Source organism: Papio anubis, chromosome 8 (genome assembly GCF_008728515.1).
Source record: "Papio anubis isolate 15944 chromosome 8, Panubis1.0, whole genome shotgun sequence".
Classification (NCBI taxonomy): Eukaryota; Metazoa; Chordata; class Mammalia; order Primates; family Cercopithecidae; genus Papio; species Papio anubis.
The window spans coordinates 112904787-112915340 of NC_044983.1; the positions used below are offsets into that span (position 1 = coordinate 112904787).

Below are 10554 nucleotides of genomic sequence, written 5' to 3' on the forward strand. Positions count from 1 at the left end.
GGAATCCCAGAAAGTAGAGAAGCAGATGAACAGATTCCCTAACCATATGTACAAAAACCAAAAATAATTCAGGTTGACCCCTTAACCATGCACATGTGAGACAGATACCAGGTTAGTTGGTATTTAAAAAAGGAAAACATTAGCAAAATTCCTCAGAGGAATATCAAATAACCTAAAGTCTATATACCAAAACATTGAGAATATCCAGATGGAATCCAAAATAAAATATAAAGAATGAGAAAAATACAACAAATTGTCAATGACTTAAAGTTCTACATCAAGAAGCTATATTTAAAATTTAAAACTCATATCAGACAAAGGACTTGAAACCAGAATACATGAAGAATTCTTATCATATACCAATTTAAAACTGGGCAAAAGATTTGACAGACATTTCACACAAAAAAAGATATACACATGAATAATAAGTGCATTAAAATGTCTATCACCATTTGTCATCACGAAGAAAAATTAAAACAATGAGATACCATTAAACATCATGTATTTATTTATTTATTTATTTATTTAAATTTGAGGCTGCAACTTCAAACTCCTGGGCTCGAGCAATCCTTCTGCCTTGGCCTCCCAACTAGCTAGGACCACAGGTGCAAACCACTATGCCCAGGTAATTTTAACTCTTTTGTAGAGAAAGAGGGGTTTCACAGTGTTGCTCAGGTTGGTACTGAACTCCTGGCCTCAAGTGATCCACCTTGGCCTCCCAAAGTGCTGGAATTACAGACAGTCACCGCACCCAGCCTGAACATCTTTTAAAATAGCTAAAATGTTTTTAAAAATTGGCGATATCAGGTGTTGAGGGTATTCTGTCCTCGTCAGTCACTTGTGGGAATGTAAAAGCATACAACCACCTTAGAGAACACTTTTGCAGACTTTTGGAAAGTTAAACATATGACATTCATAACCCAGCCATCCCACCTCTAGAATCTACCTACTAGAAATGAAAACATATGTGCACATAAAGACCTGCACACAAATATTCATAGCAGTTTCATTTGCAATGATCTCAAACTGGAAATAATCCAAATGTTCATCAGCAGAGAATAAAGAAAATACGGTATAACCATACAATGGAATAGTATTCAGCTACCAAAAAGTACTTCCCTACTAATATATGCATCAATGTGGAGTTACTCCGGAAATTATTATACCGAATAAAAGAATCCATTATATCTTTAAGAATAGTGCCTACTGTATATTTCCATTTTTATAGAAAATCTAAGTTTACCTATAATCGACCAGTGGTAAGAAATGCAGTGAAAGATGAAGTGTAAACGACACATAGAAACTTTTGGAGGTGATAGAAATATTTGGTACCTTAGTTGTGGTAATAGATTTTTAGTGTAATATGTATCAAAACTTATCAAATTATTCACTTTATGTATGTGCAGTTTTATTTTATATGAATTTTACTTTAGCAAGAAATAAAACATTAAGATAATAAATGCTACTTGTGTTTTAAAAAGAAGATATGGTACCTACTTTCAAAGATTTTTATAATCTGGAAGTAGAGTGAGATGAAACAATAATTTAAAAAACGTAAGGGGTCTGGTGTAGTGGCTTATCCCAGTAATCCCAGCACTTTGGGAGGCCAAAGTGGGAAAACTGCTTGAGGCCATGGAATTCAGGGCCCATCTGGGCAACATAGTGAGACCCCTCTGTCTCTACAAAAATAAAAAATAAAAAAAATTACCAGGGTGTGGTGGTGGACACCTGTGGTCCCAGCTACTCAGGAGGCTGAGGTGGGAGGATTGCTTGAGCCTGGGTGGTCAAAGCTGAATTAAGCTGACTGCACCACTGCACTCCAGCCTGGGTGACTAAGACCCTCTCTCAAAAAATAAAATAAAATAAGATACAATAGCTCTCAAAAGTGAAAATAAATATAATAATTTTGAATTTGGAAATGTAAGCTAATAAATCTTAAAGTCTAATTTTTGAATGAATAAGCAAGGCTTACTCACCATTTATGACTTTGTTCATACAAAGGTAACCTGTGAATCTAATTATTAGTATTCAAAGAACAAAGGAGGTCCTAGTTGTCTGTTTAAGCTTTAATTGAAAAACACATTAGAACTATGTTTGAAAACAGACCTTAAAACGTCTCCAGTGCTTATTCCAGAGCTCTGCATCTGTGGACCTTCCATTTTTGATCATTAGGACAATGATGGTAGAAACCAGAGCTTTTTCCTCTAAAGACATTTTTTCCTAATGTACAAGCCTTAAAAAGTAAGTCTGCAGGATTGCATGGCACGTTGAACCTCCATCTTTTGGCTCATTCACTGAAAGGGACTTTGTTATAGGCCACCAAGCATTTATCAAATATTCATGACAGGTCTGGTACTGTGCTAGACATTTTGGAGCAGGAAGGCGTACATGGAAAGAGTCACTATACCTGCTTTCATTCATGTAAAAATTAACTTTGAATACGTACAACAATTAAGGAATAACAGTAGTATAATAAATACCTTGTAGTGGTTAAACTATAAATGCAATTAAAAGAGCAAAGAAGGCAATACTGAGACAGAGAAATAAGCAAGACTTTCTCAAGTCTTGAGTCTGGACTTGAAAAAGGTAGAGGGAAATCAGCAGAAGTGGAGACAAATTCACTATCATTCATTCATTCAATGAATATTAAGAATCTACCATGCCAAGGCACTGAGCAAAATGCTAAGAACACAGCGGTGAACAAAAACGCACTAATCCTTGCCCCCACATGTTGCTCCCAGCCTACTAGAAGAAGCAGTTACTGAATAGATATGCAAATAAAAATAGAATTGCAAAAGATTACTAGTGCTGTGAAGGAACAGTGCACGGGTGGAAAAGATGCAAGAGCTGAGGAAAGAGGACATGCACAGAAAACACAAGGCCGCCAGGGGATGTTCAGGATTCCAGATTTTAAGTGCAACATTGTGACCAGCTGGTGAAGAAAGCATGCCCTGTAAGGTCAAATAAAGTCAACTAAATAGAGGGTACACTAGGCTGCTACCAAAGAACAACTTCACTCAAGTCTTCTCGCCTAATACCACTAGCCTCTCTCTCAGGCCCTGCTTCTCTTTGGGTTCACTTCTCCTCTGGCACCTTTCCCTTTGTCTAAGTCACTCTTTATTTCCCTGTTCAAAGTCCTGAGAAAGACAATCTGATTGGTCCAGGTTATTACCTTCAGTCCTGCTTGGGTAAAGTCTTTTGTACCAGAGCAGGTTACACATCACTGGCCAGCCTAGAAATTGGTTGCCCTTGGGTCACATGGTCATCCTAATCCAATCAGCTGTGACCAGGAGTCATATGGCACAGAAACGGCTAAGAAAGAAGAACCTAAGGTGGAAATGAAGATGGCAAATGCCATTGTCAATGGTATTTGTCAACCTTCTTAATATAGCCAGAAAAAAAAAAAGTTTCTCTAGTAGAGTGGAAGTAAGCAATAGAAGGCTTTGCAAATTAGAGAACTGAGCCTTTTTATGGAAACCATTGAAATCTTACAAAGGAAATATGCAGAGACTGATATGATGAAAGTGGAATTTCAGGAAGACAAGTGAATTTGTCTTAGTTTTCTGTTTCTTTTTCTACTAAACCATACATTGAGATTTAAAGGTCATAATATTTTCTCTTAGCTTCTCAGATCAAATGTGATGAGAAATGGGTACAGAGAGAGATGAAGGTAAAATAGCAGGCTAATTATTGATAAAGCTAGATTACAGAATATGGCTTAGCATTGACTTCCTCTTGAATTGACTGCCAGTCACTGGCAGGGTAGGGACAGAGCCCAAGGAGTGGAGGAGAAGGCACTATTCTGTTCAGAGGGCCAGTCTTAGGAAGAGAGAGAAAAGGTGGGGACACCCAGATCCCAACTCACCACACAATCACCTCTTTGATCTTGTCAAAGAGTAAAAGAAATACAGGAGCTATTTGTCACACAACTGCTGTTTTCTGAAAACCTGGCAAGTGGCAAGTCCTTTCCTGCAACATTTCTGTATCCTGAAGGCCTGTTATTCCTCACCCCTGATTTGCCTGTTTCATCCCCTGTCAATACACAAGAGGGTCCCTCCTCTTCCTCACCATTCTGTTTCTCCTCATTCAAAAGTCTGCTCAGAATTCAGCCTTTATATAGGGTTCCCATAAGAGAAATATCTTATCATATCTTTTCTTTTTATCACTCAGAATGTATAAAATATTTTATCATATAGGTGTTTTTCACTTAACATCATTACCCTAACTCAACAAAATTGGTTGTAAAACAATTCTTTCTGAAGCAAGAGAACTTTGCACTTTTTTAAAACAAACAGCCTACTCTGTTTTTTCAAATGTCACCCATTAGAAAATGAAGCAGGCACTATAGGTATTGTTGAACATGAATTCAGTCATTCTAATACAGTACAAAATCTGAAGACTACTCTTTAGGCCATTAACAATAATTCAAAAGATATTTGCATGGAGTACCCTAAGAAAAAATATGAAAACAGAGAAGTTCAAGAGAAGTTATAGAAGAAAACAGTACTGGAAATTCTGGCAGGTGAATTATTTGCTTTATTCTCTCACTTACTACTCACCTTGAAATATCAACAATCACAAAGATCTTAATAATTTTTTATCAGTTTGATGACTATAAAACTTTAAAAGAGGGAGAATATTTACTTCTAGCAAAACAAAGAAGCACCCATTATGTGGTAGCACATGTGGTTGTAAGACAATCAACCACAAACAACTGGTAACTTCATACATAAGTTGACTCCTTTTATCCCAAACCATGTTTATTTAATTACAGCCTTGTGCCTTCATTAACGATGTTTCCAAATATCTCTTGATCCTGGCTAAGTGTTTCTAAATATTGATCTTGGGTTAGCAATAACTGTGACATGTATAAAAGGGAGATATTAGGCAATTAAACTGTCCAAAACAGTTGACCAAGTCATGCAAATTCTCTAAACCTAGAGGAGGATCAATCTTGAAAGTGAAGTTGTGATTTAATTCATGCACTTCTTAAGTATGAGATTCTAAGTGAGCATTGGGAAGCATAGGAAACCTTTACTAATGAATCTTCAGGGACCAGTTAGCACAGTTTGTTAAATTGGAATGCTAATTAGGTCTAGGCAATAGTTTAAATCAACCTAAATGCTTGTTAGCTTGACCAATTACAGGTGCCCAATAAGTGTTTGTTTGAATTCAATAATTCTCTGTCCAGAGGGAATATTCTGGTTCATGAGTGGCTGAATTGAAAAACATAAGCTATTAGTCATGAATAAATTGCATATCAACTGGTGCATTTCAGCATTACTACTGGAAGTCAAAGGTCGCGGCAGTGATGGCTCAGTCGGGTACCTTTCCTTTGGTAGGTCCTATGCAGTGACATTTCCAAATGGACCTAGATTATTTTGAAGCTTTTTCATGGCATGTGTAATATTATGGAAAGTACAAGAGTGAAACACCTGGGTTATAAGTCAGTCCAGAACTACCAAACTATTTAATGACAAAGCAAGTCTAGAACCCACTGTGCTGACTTGTGGGGAGTCTTCCTTCCATTGTGGCCCCTCAAATCTTTCTTGAGTCTACATTTCTCCCTTTCCTACCCCCAAAACCTGCTGATTTCCCCTCAGTGTATTCTCAAATATTGAGTGTTAGGTTCAGATTAAATACTGTAGCCTGTATGTAGCCTTTTGATTCAACGACTGGTGTCCTGACTCCACAAAACCATCCCAGAATTGTTCCTGTCTCCCAGGTGCTAGAAACTGCATAGCCCAACACTTCCCATAACAACATACACAAAGCTAGCTCCAATCCTGCAATTACACAAGAGCCAGGGACACTGCTGCAGGTAATGAGTCAGGTCAAGAAGGATTCCAGTTTGTCTTTTGGGTAATTTAACCCAAAAGCAGAGGCAATGAATCATTGTGTTAGAAGAAACTACTTTGGTATCAGACAAAACCACATGGGGCTTAGGGCAAATTTCAAATGTGGCACTTCAGCAGTGGCAAATTAGTATTAAATTCAGTTGTATGTGTCAGAAAACCCCCAAATAAGCACTTAGCTAAGCTGTAGCTATGATTTCTGCATCCCAGCTAGTAGGAAGAAGGAATTGGAGGCCCCATTCTTCTAAGGACAACAGCCAGTAGTCTCCCATGTCATGCATACTTACAGGTGATGGGCCAGAACGTAGTGAAATGCCCCTGTCAAGGCTCAAGAAAGGCTGGGACATACAGCTTCCACCTGGGTGCCCTGCTAAAAACCAGATATTCTCTTGCTTAAAAAAAAAAAAAAAAAAAGCTGAACATGGTGGCTCACGACTGTAATCCCAGCACTTTGGGAGGCCTAGGTGGGCGGATCATGAGTTCAAGAGTTCAAGACCAGACTGACCAACAGGGTGGGTGAAACCCCATCTCTACTAAAAACACAAAAATTAGCCAGGCGTGGTGGCACACGCCTATAATCCCAGCTACTTGAGAGGCTGAGGCAGGAGAATCGCTTGAACCTGGAAGGCAGAGGTTGCAGTGAGCCGAGATTGCACCACACCACTGTACTCCAGCCTGAGCAACAGAGCAAGACTCTGTCTCACAAAAAAAAAAAAAAAAAAAAAAAAAAAAGGCAGAGGAGATATTGTATAGAAATTAAGTCTCTGTTTCATTCCCTTCCTAACTATGGGACTATGGGTAATAATTTTGAGCTAAAATCTTCTGTGATTTAAGATAATACTTCCTTTGTGTGGATTATTTTGCTTAACCTCTCAGCGGTACCTGACACTGTTCAGCACAAGCTCCTTGCTGAAACAATCTATTCTTCCCGTGACTTCCATGGCAGGATAGTCTCCTGACTTTCCTCTGACCTTTCTATGTCTTCCCAATTTTTGTTGTTAATAGTGTTGCCTCCTCTTCTTCTTTCTGTTCCTTAGTGTTCCCATTGGCTCTGTCCTGGAGCAGTTTCTTCCTCACTTCTCACTTTACCCATTTTCCTCACTGTTATCATGATGGAAGGAAGTATAGTGTACATTTATTGAATGCTTACTATACACTAGGAACTATAAGTGTGTTATATATAGCATCTCACTTAATCCTATCAACAATCCCAAAGCTAAATACCATTGTTATTATGGAGGTTGGTATGATCTGTCCACTGTTGAGCAATGTCAGGTTTGGATTTTAGTCCAGGACCATCTGACTCCCACAGATTTTGAGCTTACTACTACACCCACCCACCTTTCTCCAACCATGTAAAAGGAAAACCCTACCAGGCCTCAGCACATACTCAGTCGCTTACTGGATACATCCACTGATGATCATGTACACATTTCAAACCCAGGATGCCCCTGAGTAAACTCCTGGTTCTTTCATCAACTATTTATTGAGCACTTATTATGTGCCAGGCACTGCCGTAGGTGCTGAATCTACTGAAGCAACCGAAAGAGACAATCTCTAATTTCATGAAATTTACTGAAGGCACAAACAGTGAAAGAAACAACATCAGTTTGTGAGAAACACTACAAAAAATGAAGCAGGCTAAATGGATAGAGAGATGGAGAGGGCTGTACAGTAGGTGGAATAACGGCCCCACAAAAGATACCAACCCTCTAATCCCTAGAAGCTATGACTATGTTGCATTACATGGAACATGGAATTTTACAGATGTGGTTAAGATTAAGGGTCTTGAGGTGGGGAGATTTTCTAGAATAATGTAGATGAACCCAGTATCATCACATGGACCCTCAAAAGTGAAAAGTTAGAGGTATGTGACAATGAAAATGGAAGAAGATGCAGGAGAAATGTAAAGCATGAGAGGGAATTGACTGCCATAGCTGGCTTTGAAGATGCAGGAAGGGGCCACAAGCCAAGGAATGTGGTCATGGAAGCTAGGAATGGCTGTCAGTTCATAATCAGTAAGAAAATGGGGACTTAAATTTCTGCTGCTTTAAGATACTAAATTCTGATCTTTTTTTCCAGCAGCAACAGAAGACTAACGCAGGCTGTTTTAAGTAAGGTGGCCAGAAAAGGCCACTGAAAACAAAGACCTGGAGAGATAGCTGAGAGAAGAGTTTCCCAGCTAAAAGAAATGAGTCTGGAGTGAGATGAACTTGGAATGTACAAGGAATAGTAAGGAGGTGAATGTGTCTGGAGTGAGGGGAGAACTGTCGGAGCTGAGAGAGCAGGAACAGCCAAGGCCAGCAAATGTGGAGATGTGCAGGTCATGCAGCTTTGGATTTTATTCTAAGTACGATGAGAGGACTGGTCAGCAGGGGAGAATCACAACCTGACTTAGCTTGTAAGTTTGCCTGTGGGTGCTGTAATAAGAGTGGACTAGATGGGGCAAGTGTAGCAGGAAGGAGTCCAATTAGGAGACTCTTGATTGTTATCCAACATTCCAAATAAGAGAAGAAGACAGCTTGGACTAGGGTGAAAGAGGTGAAGTAATTGGTCACACATAGGATATATTTGAAAGTCAGAGTGCATTCTATTTTCTGATGACTTGGAAGTAGGGTGGGAAAGAGAGAAGCCAGGATGGGCAACTAAATGACTAAATGCATGGTGGTGCCAGACAATGACATGGAAAAAAGTGTGGTAGAAGAAGGTTGGGAGGGATCAAGAGTCAGGTTTTTTTAGACATAAGTTGTAGATGCCAAATAGCCATCCAAGTCAAGATGTCAGGTTTTTAGGTATGTGAGTCTGAATTTAGGGACAGTTTGGATAAGAGGCATGTGGTAGGCAGATTTTAGTTACTCCCCAAAGACATCCACATCCTAATTCCCAGAATCTGTATGTCATGTTACATGGCAAGGGGGGATTAACGGGTAACATATGGAACTGAAGTTGCAAAACAGCTCACCTTAAAATAAAGAGATATCCTGGATTATCTAGTTGGACCCGATGTAATCTAAAGGATACTTAAATGAAAAAGAGAGAGGCAGAGGACTCAGAACCAGTGATACGGCACACTTAACTAGCCAATTCTGGCTTTGAAAAGGATGAAGCTGGTTTTTGAAGTTGGTGGAAGTGGTCATGAGCCAAGGAATTGGGACATCCTTCTAAACACTGGAAAAGACAAGGAAACGGATTCCTTCTGAGAGCCTCCAGAAAGGAACACAGCCCTGCCAACACCTTGAGCTTAGTTCAGCGATAACCATTTCAGACTTCTGAGCTAAAAAGCTGTAAAATAATAAAAGGTGTGTTGTTTTAAGCCACAAAGTTTGTGGTAATTTGTTACATGTGCAATAGGAAATTACCATAAGGCATAATTTCTCTGAAACGTCAGTGTATCCTCTCTTGGTAAATGACATAAACTTCACCTGAAGCTTCACATGAAAGCAGAAATACGTGCCATCCTTAATTCTTTCCTCTCCTTCATGCTCCTAATCCAGTCACAACGAAGTTCTCTAGATTCTACTTACTAAATATTTATTCAAAGTTACCCTCTGTCTCCTTTCTCTACACAGGTCATGATCATCATCATCATTCCCCTTTGGAAAAGAAGACAATAGAAACCCACCATCTATTCCCCATTTAGCAACCAGAATAAGTCTTCTAAAATGAGTATTTCAAATTATTCCTCTCACCTTGAAACTTTTCAATGGCTTGCTGTTTCACTCTATAAATTCTCAACTGCTTGACATGGGTTAGAAGATCCTTCAAGGTTGCCTCTGCCTTCAGCCTTATTTCCTCACACTTGTCCTCACACTGAACTTCTTCCAGATCCTGGAAAGCATTAGGAGGCCTCTTCACTTCAGGTGTTGGCACTGGCCTTCCTCATCCTCCTAGAAAAGACTCTATCATTCGTTACTCCCTTCCCTATCTACCTTCAGGTTCCACACTGCTCCCTTCAGGTCGTTCTCAATCTCCTAAATTGTTAGCACCCTGGTATCAGGAACTTTTCTTTCAAGACGCTCATCACAATAGTGTTCTGTTTGTCTCCATGACAAACACGCTGCAGGGCTTTTGCCTGATTTGTTCAGTACTCTATCTTCATTCCTAGCCCCCAGCACATAGTAGGTGCTCAGCCAATATTTGTCAAATGGTAATTACTCACTGAAGACCTGCGAATTACTATGTTTAATTCTAACACGGTTCCTATGACATATTTAGTAACCATTTCCCGGAAAGTCCGTATAATGGAGCATTCAGATACTTCTAAACAATGCAACATTTGTGCCTATCACCAATTTTACATTCTTGACTTCTTCCCACCTTGAAGATGAACAGTAAGAGGTGAGAGACATTTTATTTTAATTTTTCTTGCATTTGTCATGTCACTCAACAATCATTCAATAAGTATTTATTGATACTTGTGCCAATCACTAGGTGTTGGGAATACAGCAAGTGAATAAAATCGTCTGTTTTCATGGAGTTTGCAGTGTGTGTGTAGATAGGGTGAGAAAAAGTCTGAAAGTAAGCCAGCCGAAAGCTATATAAAATATCAGACAGTAGGCCAAGCGCGGTGGCTCACGCCTGTAATCCCAGCACTTTGGGAGGCCAAGGCGGGCAGATCACGAGGTCAGGAGATAGAGACCATCCTGGCTAACACGGTGAAACCCCGTCTCTACTGAAAATACAAAAAAATTAGCCAAGC

The 10554-nt window shown here is 39.4% G+C and overlaps 1 long non-coding RNA gene across 1 annotated transcript in view; it reads right to left on the reverse strand.

Moving 5' to 3' along the window:
• LOC103887060 overlaps positions 1-10501 on the reverse strand; it is a 91189-nt gene extending 80688 nt beyond the window's left edge. The window contains exon 1 of the long non-coding RNA XR_002523960.2: positions 9545-10501. This is a non-coding gene — a long non-coding RNA (uncharacterized LOC103887060). The remainder of the gene's footprint in view (positions 1-9544) is intronic.
• Positions 10502-10554: the final 53 nt, after the last annotated feature.